Below are 12,604 nucleotides of genomic sequence, written 5' to 3'. Positions count from 1 at the left end.
AAATACCTTAGGAGAAGATGGATTGGATCCCAAACTGTCCTCCTGCTAACAGACATCATTATCTGTGCACATATGCTGTTTTGGATTTAGGAGAAGTTTGTTGCAGGAGAAAAAATGACTTCAAATCCATTGGGCTGCTTCTTCCCTTTTCACAAGTTCTTTTTCAGAACCTTTTCGTGACCACATAGAATTACAATTAGTATACCTGCAGGATGCTCTGGTTACAGGAGCCTCTGTTGCAGATGGGGGGAGTATTGCAGTGTTAATGTATAGAGTGTATGAAAATGTTCAGATGTGACATTTTGGTTATTAACTTTGCAGAAGCCTAGAATTGGCTGCAGCTGGGACTCAAACCAGCAGGTGATGTCCAAGGTGACAGTGTGTGCCAGAGAGCACCTAGCAAGATGTAAATATACTGTGTCATCTTTGCAAGGGGGAAAGTATTCCAAGATGCACAGGAAATTGTACAGGAAGGGGTTGAGCTAGATTGCCACATGGCAAATGTGTATATAAGCTCAGATGTCTGTTTGTACATTTTGTGGGTTTATAGTTGGTGGAGGGTGTTGGTGATTGTTCTCGCGTGTGTCTTTGCAACAAATAAAAACAAAGTGCCCCTACGGAGATAAGCCAGGCGTCGGTTTGCCTTTCTTCTAGCAGCTGTTTTCCTGCATGCTTCAGCAACTAACAGTTGATTATCTTCAACACAAGGCTTCCAAGTTTACTCTGCGTGCTCACGTTTGTATCAACATTCAGAAGCTGAAGAGCAGGGAAGAGGAAGGAAGGAAAACTCCACTAGCACTGGTGAACATGTAACTTTGAATGTATCCTGCAAACCAGACACCTGTTTGCTAGTAACATACTAACAAATTGAACTATTATAGCCCTAGTTACCCATATCTTTCTGTGCAATTCTGAAGTGGAATTTTTGTACTTCTCTGCCATTATTCAAATCAACATAGGACTTATCCAAACTGGGCAGAAGCCCTGGAATTTGGCTTGCTTCACCACTGTACTGATTTTGCTCTTTGAAAATCCTGGAAGATTTAATAACAACCGAGGGTAAATTCCTTGTCTTAGTTCTTTCTATACTCTTCAATATTACCAATATTCATGATGACATGAACAGGGGCATACCCTTTCCCACCTTCCCTCAGTATTCATCCAGGGAGAGGAGGAAACCCCATCACACGTCAACCAAGGAGTTTATTGCATGCGATTTTCATGCCAACCCAGGCACAGGATGGGATCGAGCTGGAACGGATTAAAGCTTACACATTGTAAACTGCTTGAGGAGTGCTTAAGTGCACTGATAAGCAGTATAGAACTGTACTTGCTATTGCTATTGCTATTGCCATAAAACTGATTTTACCACATGCAAAATTGCTGCTGCACTGCTGCCCGACCATCGCCCATCCTCCAGCAGTGCTCTGGTGGCCAATTTTGGTACTATGGAAAGCTTCCGTAATACCAAAATTGGCTGCCAGAGCACTGCTGGAGGATGGGCGATGGTCGGGCAGCAGTGCAGCAGCAATTTTGCATGTGGTAAAACCAGTTTAAACCTGTTCCAGCCCGATCCCATCCCATGCCCAGGTTGGTGTGAAAATTACATGTGATAAACTCCTAAAACAACAAACCACAGTATTTATGAAGTGTGACTGGATGTGGGTTGTGGAATTATTTTTATTTCTTTCAGCTATATCTTATAACAATATGTGAACAAAGAAAATACATTAAACCCCTAATTTTTCAGTCAAAAAATATTTCTGTGTATAAAGAGCAGTTATTTTTCAAAGCTATTTGTGGATACTCATATCCACACAAGTACTCATTATTGTTTTGGACCCTTATGGTCTTCCACTTACACAACAAGGATAACTTTGTTGTGGACATCTTGATATGCAAATGACAAAAAACTCACACCAAAGGTTCTTGTACAAACAGTTTGATACCATTGCCCTGAAGAGGTGTCGTGCAATGTTGCTTAGTGGCCCTTTTTCTGTTTAATTTTTATGCTAGCCATCCAGTTTTTAACATAGACTCTCTGGATTGTTTCCCACCTTCTCTTGGAAACAGAATGATCTCAATGTTGCTGTATGCTAATGATATGGCCCTCTTATCTACAACTCTGGTGCTGGTTGAGGTAGGACTGATGAGATTTCTAACAAACTAGGCAAGGTTTGCAGCCAGGTGAAGAAAAACCATCATGTTCTCCAAGAGTCAGAACAGTCATAAATGTTACCTAGTGGGACATCTGACTGAGCAATGCCACAGTTTTAAATATCCAGGGAAAATGTTTCTTATAATGGCAACTGGGAACTTCATATTGAACCAGCCAAAATTCTAGCCTTGAGGAAAGCAACAACAATTCAAACTTTTAGACAGTCAATTGAGGTTTCTTGGTAGACCCTATTTAAACATATTTATATCAAAAAATATACTTAAAATGCTCCGCTAGGTCCTATATGGGGCTTAGATATGGGGACAGTAGTTGAAAACATTCAGAACAGCTTGTTGGTGAAATTGCTAGCACTTCCACTGGGGCATCCTCCTGACTGCTGTCTAGAAGTTGATCTTTTTTCTATCAAGGAAAGAATTCATAAATCTGTACTTTATGGGAAGGTTCTTCAAAAGTGTGAAAACGTTCAAGTTCTCCAAAACTTTTAATTACACTTAGCCTGATTAAGAGTTCTGAAGAACTCCAAAACTGGCACACGTATGTGGCATTTTTGCTAGTTCTAATAAAGATATTGCTAAATACTGTACTGTGTTTTGACCCACCTCTTGTGTGCAGACAGTTACCACATGTCATTATTACTTCATAAATACAGTCAGAACTGTGAATAGGTCATAATAATTGCTCTAACCACCAATATATATATAGGTTGCCATCCCATTTATTTTTGGATGTGACAAAATATGACATTGGCTCTCACTGTGAAGCAGATTACACTGCACAAGCACCGTCACAATGGCTTTGTCCCTACCAGCCAATCACTGGGCTTAAAAATCTTCTGCTATTTGCATACCCAGCAAAATATAAGGCAGTACCTTGGGAAGTGCCACAGGCACTTCAGGGAGGCAACTTTGTGACGTAGAGTCAAATTGAAGCCATGCCTTCTGCATATGGAAGGAAGAGAAGAATTTCACTTCCAAGAAGGTCAAAGCTCAAGAATAGAAAGCCTCAAGCCATAAGGAAAAAACTCAATTTCAACCGTGGAAGGCAGGCAAACTGTAAGTCAGTGAAGAACCACAGAAAGAGCAGCCCAAAGAAGCCAATCTCCCGTTCTCTCAATGATTCCAAGACCCTACGAGACCCGCGAAAACGCAACATGTACATGACAACCAAGGCCAAAGGGATAATTGCCTCTTTTATGAAGAAGCTCTACCAATGGGTGTCTGCTGAAGCTGAGCGCCTGAGGAGAGAGAGGAACCGCCCCAGCATTGGATTCATAGAAATGCGGTCAGCCTTGGAGAGGGTTTTTCCAAGAAAATGTACATGTGGCGAAAATTACCCCAAGAGTGGGGGATCTCGCCATATGAAGATCTGCTAAAGTAAAAGCCCTCCCTTCCCCTGGGGTGAAAGAAAAAGAACTCTAAAGAGGGTGAAGGGAGAGGAATATACTGGAAACACCCCATACTATACTGGAGGAGGAAAACCCAGGCACTCTTCTTAACACTCAGAATAGGACAGTCCTTCAACAATGTGATGGAGCTGAAAAAAGGAAACAGGATGGACTACTCAAGATTCACTTTAGAGAACTGTTCCACGGCAGCAAATTTCACAAGTCCGGGCAAAACATTTACCTTACTTTGGTTGAGAATGAGTGAGAGAACTTTCATAATTGCTAAAGACAACCATGCTATATGTAACAGAGACATTGTCTATGAATCAAAGATCATAACATGCAGAATACTTGAGAGCTAATGCATCCTTTTGTATTAGAGAAACGAGACAGTTTCCATCCTTTAAGAACGAAGACCTGTTTTGTGCGTTGTTATTCTGAGAGCAGTAAAATAAAAGTGGATTTTTCAGTATTTTGGGATCTCAGTTTTTCCCCCCAGTACTTTAGAGATAAAGTCTATGAATATTTCATAAAGTTGCTGTTGGCAGGAAGAGTTTGAATCTGGAATCTTGTGGGGAATAATGAAAAATCTGCCTTTGTGGAATATCCAATTCTACTGTATTATAAAATAGCAATTAATGCATTTATCTTTATAAATTATATTTAGCTCTAAATCTCAAAACAAGCAAACTCCACAAAATTTTGAGCTCCATAAACTGGTATTTAAAGTGGCTTGCTCGATGTGTACAGTAATATGGGATATTTCAATATTTCTGCTATCACTCAGTGCAATGTAGATTTATTATCTGTGCCACTAACTTTAGCATGGTGTGGACTATGTTGAATGTGCCATCCACAGAGCAGATTTAACTGCTCTGTTTCTGCATTATGGTATTCCTTTCATAAATGGAACCACCAACAATGGTGAGTCATGCTGCATTTTGCAGTATTTGTGTGCTCTTAAACCTCCTCCACAAACAGCTAAGGACCTTCCTCTGGGGCTCATTTCAGGTATCATGGGGGCATTGTAGAGAGAAGATGAAGAAAACCTTACCATGGCTGCTGATGTCTAATATCATGGAATGTTGTATATAGCCTATAATCAAACCTAGTTTGAAATATTGTGTGCTGCTTTTGAAGTTTAAATTTTGGTAATGACCACCACAGAAATGCTTGTCACAGCCAGGTAGCAAGAAACATGTGCTGAAATTCCATCTTCTATACAATCATTCACGGTAGAGGAGCCCTCTCCTGTTTTCAATCCAGCAAACTGTACCATCCTCATCCTAATTTTTAAACACGTTTTTTGCTTGAAGAATAAATTTAAACAAATGGCATCATAATGACCATGAAGGTATCCAAACAAGTCTGGGTTCAATTCACGCAGAAGCACCAGTCATGGTTCAGATGACAGTGTTCATTGCCTCCAGAATACCATTCCCACAGCAGCCATGATGGTGGTGGCAGCATCATGTTATAGGGATGCCTTTCTTTGTCAGGAACTGGGATCCTGGACAGGACTGAGGGAAAGAGAGATGGAGATAAACAGAGGAAAACCTGTTTTATGTTACATCCACATTACAGAAATAATCCAGGCTGACATCACTGCCTTGGCTCAGTGCTATGGAATTCTGGGATTTGTCACTTTGTGAGCTATTTAGCATTCTCTGAGAACTCTAGTGCCACAACAAACTACCGATCCCAGAATTCCATAGCCTTGAGCCATGGCAGTTTTATTTATGTATTTATTTAGGTATTTATACCACGCCCTTCAGCCCTAATGGCTCTCAGAGCGGCTTACAATTATTGTTTTTAATCAGACAGTTCCCTGCCCTCAGGCTTACAATCTAAAAGACATGAAACAAAAGGAGAAGGGAATGTGGAGGGAAAGGGGATGAGGTCCAGTGGATCTTCTCTCCCTCTGAGGCCTGGACCAAGGCAGATGGATTGGAGGGAGGGCTCTTCCTTCTTCCAGGCTGGCCCTGATGGAGCTGGACCTGCCTGGTGAACTCCCTCTCAGGCCGGCGGATGGCAGTTATGGAGGACGGAGTCTCTTTCCTTCAGGCTAGCCCTGATGGAGCTGGACCTTCCTGGTGAACTCCCTCTCAGGAGTTAAAGTGGTGCCAACCTGGTTTATTTCTGTAGTGCAGAAGCAGCCTTAGACTGCAGTGGATCTGTAATTAGAATTATACTGCAGTGGTTTAAACTAGCATTGGATTTAGCCCAGAAGAAGGAATTGCACAGTCCTCTATATATTGGCAGAGCATAGCTACCATGATCACTCACTTCTGGTTTTAGTCCAACATCTGAAAGGCAACATGATTTTTACTTTGGTTAGGGCTGCCAGAGTGAAAAGGAGAGAAGGCTCCTGTCTTTTTAATATTTGTGTAGTAGAGAGAATTTTAGAGGTATTACTTGTTACCTGGTTGCATGACAAACAACACTTGCTGAAATTCTCTCTTCAATGGAACCATTAAAGTGACAGGAGCTTTCTCCAGTTTTCAATCTGCCAATCCCGCCTCTGGTGTTGAAATTAATTCCTCATTTTAAAGCTCATGGGCAAGGCTGCAAAGTTGGAAAAGAACTTTCTGGTCAATTCTAGATGGGCTTCCATAATTCAGCACATAAACACTGCAGCTACCATTTGTGCATACAGAAAAGACACTACATGGTAGCAATGAAGAAATACAATGATTTCTTTGGTTTGGCATATGTAGGCTGGTAGTGCACAAGGGAAGGAATCTATTCATCCCACTAAAAGAGGGAAGAAAAGAAAGAAAGGATAACATCACAATGGTGAGCTGGGGGAGGTGGGGAGACCAAGAGGCCAGATGAATCCTTCAGCCATAAAAAGCAGTTTGTTAGTTTTATTCCTTTGTATTGGACACAAAAGTACTAGCTGAAGCATTTGTAATCATTAAAGATCTTTATAACAAAGTGAAGTCTACAGTGCACTCTGTATGAGGATACAGGGTACAGGAGAAAGAAACATGTTTCCTGCATTTAACCGAGTGAGACTTCACAACAGTAACATTGCCTTTTGGAGAAAGGGGAAAATTTGTGAATGTGGAGATCATGATGATAGCCCATATATTGCTATGATTCATCTGTGGAATGACTGTACACTGATTGGGCAACCAAAAACAGAAGAGAAGGCCCTGTGCAGGTATCATGTGCAATTACTCAAGAAGTATCCAAAAGATCCATTTCTTAAACCAAAAGTGTCTATAGGACAACAGTGGCAGAAAAAGGTCTCACATCAAGCTTGACTATAATGTGTCCTTCCCTCCTTCCACCCTTCCCCCACAATCCCCTGACCAGTATAGGCACTAGCTGAAGGATTCTGGCATTGCTAGTCTTTCAAAGTACATTCTCCAGCATTGCATCTTTCAGGGCCTAATTTCCTCTTCAAAGCAGTGTACAAGATTTCATAGAATAATAGCCATAAAATATAATGCAGTAACCATCCAATTAGAACCACATTACAGCACCTAAAATTGAGAAATAAAACATAAAAGCATCAGTAGAAAGTAACAATCCCAGCAGCAACTAATAGAAAGCAGAGTGAAATGATCACGCTTTAAATTTACAAAGGAGGGAGTAAGAGGGAGGGGGGAAAAGAAAAAAGAAATATGGCAGCACCTTTAAGACTAACTGATTTTTGTTTTCTCATGAGCTTTTGTGGCTATAAACCAAATTTTTTCAGATGCAGTAAAGAGTGATAATAAATGTTCAGATATAAAGCATATTTGCACAGTTGTGGGAATGGGATGGAAAGTAATAGGATCCAGATTTTCAAAGGGCTGCATAATCACATTTCTGCATCCAAAAAAGTGAGGTTATAGCCATGAAAGCCCATGTGAAAAAAAATCCAGTTGTCTCAGAGGTGTTGCCACATTTCTTTCTTTTCTTCTCTTTCCCTTCCTTCTTCCTTTTTATGCTGCAAGAAACGAACACAGCTACTTCTTTGAAAACTACCACAATGCTTTAAGCTGATTTCTTATATGTTTCCAAAGATATGTAGCAACTAGAAAAAAGAGGCTGACATTATAATTTTATATTATATGAGGACAATTGGAAAAGAGGAAGACCCTATGAAAATGCTTTATTTCTAACATTTACGGCCCTGCCTTTCTAGCAGGGATTCAAGGTGGCTTGCACTCAAAATAATTCTATAATGATTTTTAAAATAAAAAACACAGTGATAATCATTAAATAGATAAAACAATCTTTATTATCAGATGGAAATAGAAGTATAGTACCATTAATACCCCTGGGAGACAATGCAATAGGGAACCAAAGAACAAGGCAGGCAGAGTGGTTCATGTCCTGCAGTTCCTTTGCCACTTTGCAGAGAAAAATGTGTGAATTGGAGGTTAAAAAGATAATTTGGATATATCACATCATGTAGTTCATGCCTCAGTGTTTGTGGCATATTTTCCCTTACCATTAAAATATTGTTTCATGGTTCCTGTTTTCCAAAGTGTGGGATGTTATTTTTAAATGGTAATTTGTTTCTCACTATTCTTGGTGTTTTTTAAGTTGTTCATTAATGCTGTTACATTTAATTAAAACAAAAGAAATCCAAAAATGGCCCAAAACCTCCTTGAATGACCATCCGAAACTCAATGTTAATAAACACTAAAGTGTTTTGTGAATTAAGAAGTTGTATTAAAAGTATCTATGTTACCAGTCATTGTGTTATAAAAATGATGTCATTGTGCCCATTATGCTCCCACCTTAATGATGTGTTACCAGTGATGGTGTTACCTGCAAAATGTATATCTGCAAAAGGTTTAGTTGGCAATGCTGGTTTTGGCAGGATTCCTTCCTGTGGTTGTACAGATCATGTAAAGTTCATAGGCACATACAGTCAGTCTCATCCTTCAAGGGAATGTGGAAAGGCACACATTAAGAGCAGGGAAGAAACAAAGACCAGTTGGAAGATACTAGTCTCTAATGTAGGCCTGGGGAAGGAATTGTGCAGCCCTTCAGATATTCTTGAACTGTAAATCCCACTGGTCCTAACGGTTGGTTAAAATGGTTAGGACTTGCAGGACATGCTGTTCAGTAACATCTAGAAGGCTAGACATTGCCCAACTATGATGTACATTAGGTTTTAGTGCTACTTTATAAAACACCTAGACTCAAACAACGTTGGACCTTGTTAATTTGAGATCATTTGGAGATGACATCCCAGTGGTGCTACATACTCTTGAAGCCTACTCTGCAGAACGTGGGAGCAAAGTATTTAGTATTATGGCACCCACTATATGAGGGCAATAGGAAAAGGGGAAGACCTTATACCGGATGGATATATTCAATCAGAGAAGCCACATCTATGAATCTGCAATAGCTGAGCAGGGCAGCTGAGGATAGGTTGACTTGGAGATCTCTCCTTCATAGGGTCACCATAGGCTGAAGTCAACTTGAAGCCAGTTAAAAAGAACAACACTATGGAATACTCATTCCTTTAGTATTGATCATGCTCTCAAACAATATTTATTTTTTAGATGCATGTTGAAAACTTACCTATTTTGTAAGACTTCCCTTCTCAGCCCAATCTGCCATCTGCTTCAAGGACAATATAAATATTGTATTTTAATCTCATATATTGTATATTTATTATTTATGCATTTAAACTATTCCTGTATCATCTCCTAGCCCACAAGTGTTCCTGAGGCAATGGACAAATAAAAACCAATTAAAACAGTACTGAGATAAAAACATTTTAATTAAAATACTCTTTTAAAACTGCTAAAAGCAGTCTAAAAACAATCACAAAATCCAATTTGAAAACAGATAAAACAGCAGTTTCAAACACTGAATGCCAAATGAAACGGCACTGGTTTGGCTGCCTGCTGGAAGCATAAGAGAGATGGAGCCAGCCTAACATTCTTGGGTAGGGAGTTCAACAGCTGAGGCACTGCTACAGAGAAAGCCCTCTTATGTGTACCCACGAACCTAACTTTGTGAGGTGTTGAGACACACAATAGGGCCGCCTCTGAAAATCTTAAATTTCTGATAAGCTTATATGGAAGGAGGTGGCCTTGCCTTGCAGGCCAACACCAGCACTTTGAATTGAGCATGGAAGCAAATAGGATGCCAGTGAAGATCTTGCAAGACTGATGTTATATGGTCTCAGAAATGTACACTTGACACTGATGCATTTTGCACTAGCTAAAGCTTTCAAACTTTTTTCAAAGGCAGCTCCACATAGAGTGCATTACAATAGTCTAATCAGGAAGCAACCAGGCTTTCCAGGACCAGCACTTGGTCCAAGGGCACCCCCAACCTACAAACCTGAGCTTTCAGAGGGAGTACAAAGATCCTGCAAGATCCATCTGCATATGGATTTCCTATCCAGAACAGACAGTGATCCCAATCGCAGATTGCTTTTACTATTGGTCAGCAGCGTTTCAGTCTTCCCTGGATTAAGCCTGTGTCTACACATCTGCATTCAGTCCTTTACTGCATCCAGACAACGATTCAGTACTACCACAGCCTTCATGCCATCAGTTGAAAAGGAGAGTGTGATGGGGCCTCCTCTTATCCACAAAGTGTGATGGGGTTACTTTTGCCTCTTATCCACAGAAAGCCCCTAGGTACTGGCATGTGTCCTGTGTTGACCTTCTTAACACTATTTTGAAGTGTATAACTGCCAGAGTCCCAAGTGTCCCACGAACCAGTTCTCTGTTTAGGTAGCATGCTTGCCTTTGTTTATAATCTATAGACATCACTTGGATACATCTACTGCAAAAAAAAATGAACAATAACTTTATTAATTAACATTAAGAAAGCAAGTATTATATGTAGGATACCTCAAGTTTGTGATGCGGAGGCTGAGTGGTTAAAATGCTGACTGATGATTGTAAGATCGGTAGGCTGGCATTTTGATGCCTAAGTGCCGTGTGATGGAGTGAGTGCCTGTCACTAGTCCCAACTTCTGCCAACCTAGCAATTTGAAAACAAATAAAAGTGCAAGTAGATAAATAGGTACTACTTCAATGGGATAGTAACAGTGTTCTGTGTAGTCATGCTGACCACAGGATCACAGAGCTGTCTTTCACAATGTTGGCTCTTAGGAACGGAGATGAGCATCACCCCCTACAGTTGGACACAACTTGACAACTTTGGCAAAGGGAAAACCTTTACTTTTACCTTTACACTTCAAGCTCAGTGTGGCTACATTGACAACAACAACTGCAGGCTGTTAAATACTCTGTCCCCTGCTCTCTCACTCTCAGCAGGAATACCAACCAGACCTGTCTAGTCTAACTGAATCACAGTCCCTTCTGGACTAACTGAAATGAACTCCCTTAACTGAAACTCTGACTCTCTCTCTCCAGCTCCTTCCTCACACAGGATTTTATGCATTCCAATTCCCCTGCAGCCCTTCCTGAGCTGTGATTGGCTGACAGCAAGCCAGATCTGCCTAGCAACTCTGTCACTGGAGTTTATCACACTGGGCTGATTTCGGCATTAAAGAGAGGTTAAAGTGCATTTAAAGCATCTGGCAAATGAAGCAGAAATGGTGAGTGATTGCGGGAATGATTATCACGCACAATTACACAAATAAAGTGATATCGGAAATGCATTGTTGCTGAAATCCTCAAAGTAAAAAGATGTGCGTTAATGCTTATTTGTGACCACTTTAATGGTGCGTTTTGTGTGACGTCGTGTGAAATTTTTTCGTGTAATTATGCAATTTTTCTGGAATATTCACAGGATAATGATGATAATAATAATAATAGTAATAATTTATTATTACTATATCCCGCCTCTCCCTGAGGATTGAGGTGGGATCATAACAAATGAAATACATACAATCATACACATTCCAAACATTAAAATTCTCATAAAATGACCCTCCTAAAACAGAATAATACAATATAGTACAATACAATGTAAACAAGACAATAGCCGAACCAGGATTAGGATTCATCTCTTATACAAGGAGAAAGATGAATATGTTCCTCATGTTGGCTCTGATGGAAAGGCCCGCTGGAAGAGATCCATCTTAATGGCTTTTTAAAAAGCATCCAAGGTGGTAATATGACAGATCTCCTCTGGCAGGTTATTCCAAACTTTTGGAGCAATTGAGGTGAAAGATCTTTGGGAAGTAGATGTTAGTCTAGTTAGATAAAGTCCCACTCTCCTTTGTGTGATTAACTCCACAGAAAGATAGCATATCCCAGTGATTCCAAAACTTTGGTCCTCCAGGTGTTTTGGACTTCAACTCCCAGAAACCCCAGCCAGCTTGACCAACGGGTGGGAATTATGGGAGCTGAAGTCCAAAACATCTGGAGGACCAAAGTTTGGGTACCACTGGCATATCCTCACTCAGTCCTAAAGTTCTGTCTGACCTCTCCTAGTGGCTTCATGTCAATAGTCCAAAGCACATTGCAGAAATAATCCAGTTTGAGACTACTTTAATTGCCCTGGCTCAGTGCTATGGGTTTCCAGTAACTGTAGCTTTAGGAAACATTTAGTATTCTATGTCAGAGAGCTCTGGTGCCAAAATAAACTACAATTCCCAGGATTCCCTAACACTGAGCCAGGACAGTTAAAGTGCTCCCAAAATCAATTATTTCTGCAGTGTGTTTTGGACCAATGCTGAAAAACCTAGGAGATCATATTGATCCCTGTGGAACCAACAAGCTAAGGCCCCAAAGGCTAAACATCCTCTAGCTCTATCCTATGGGAATGTTCAGCAAACAAAGACTGGAACCACTACAAAGGAATGCCCCCAGTCTTATATCAGTCAGACAACACAGACAACACAGAAGGATAACATGGTCAACGGAATATGGTCAATGGAATATGGAATGGATATCATGGTCAGCTGAAAGATCCAGGAGGCCCAAGAGGGTCCTCACTCCTCCTGTCCAACTCCTGGTGGAGGTCATCCACCAAGAAAGCTAAGGCTGTTTCTGATCCATAACCAGGCCTGAACTCTGATACGAATGGATCCAGGTAATCTGCATCATCCACAAACAAACAAACAAACAAACAAACGAAAACCTATACTACCACCACTC

The 12,604-nt window shown here is 40.5% G+C and overlaps 1 long non-coding RNA gene across 2 annotated transcripts; it reads right to left on the bottom strand.

The window, feature by feature from the left end:
- Window positions 1-6,496: 6,496 nt before the first annotated feature.
- LOC149315796 (uncharacterized) lies at window positions 6,497-10,878 on the bottom strand. 2 transcript variants are annotated; one of them, XR_016280685.1, is made up of 5 exons: window positions 10,725-10,878; window positions 10,385-10,517; window positions 9,096-9,137; window positions 8,334-8,447; window positions 6,497-7,054 (listed from the first exon to the last, which is right to left on the bottom strand). It is a non-coding gene; the product is annotated as an uncharacterized LOC149315796 (long non-coding RNA). The 2 variants fall into 2 exon arrangements; XR_016280686.1 differs by having other exon boundaries at window positions 9,096-9,134.
- Between the last annotated feature and the right edge of the window lie 1,726 nt (window positions 10,879-12,604).

The sequence above is a fragment of the Sceloporus occidentalis genome, unplaced genomic scaffold (genome assembly GCF_023333645.1).
Source record: "Sceloporus occidentalis isolate IW3139 unplaced genomic scaffold, rSceOcc1.0.p SCAF_3, whole genome shotgun sequence".
NCBI lineage: Eukaryota > Metazoa > Chordata > Lepidosauria > Squamata > Phrynosomatidae > Sceloporus > Sceloporus occidentalis.
The sequence above is the reverse complement of the archived record's forward strand: the minus strand, read 5'-3'. Positions and strand labels throughout refer to the sequence as shown.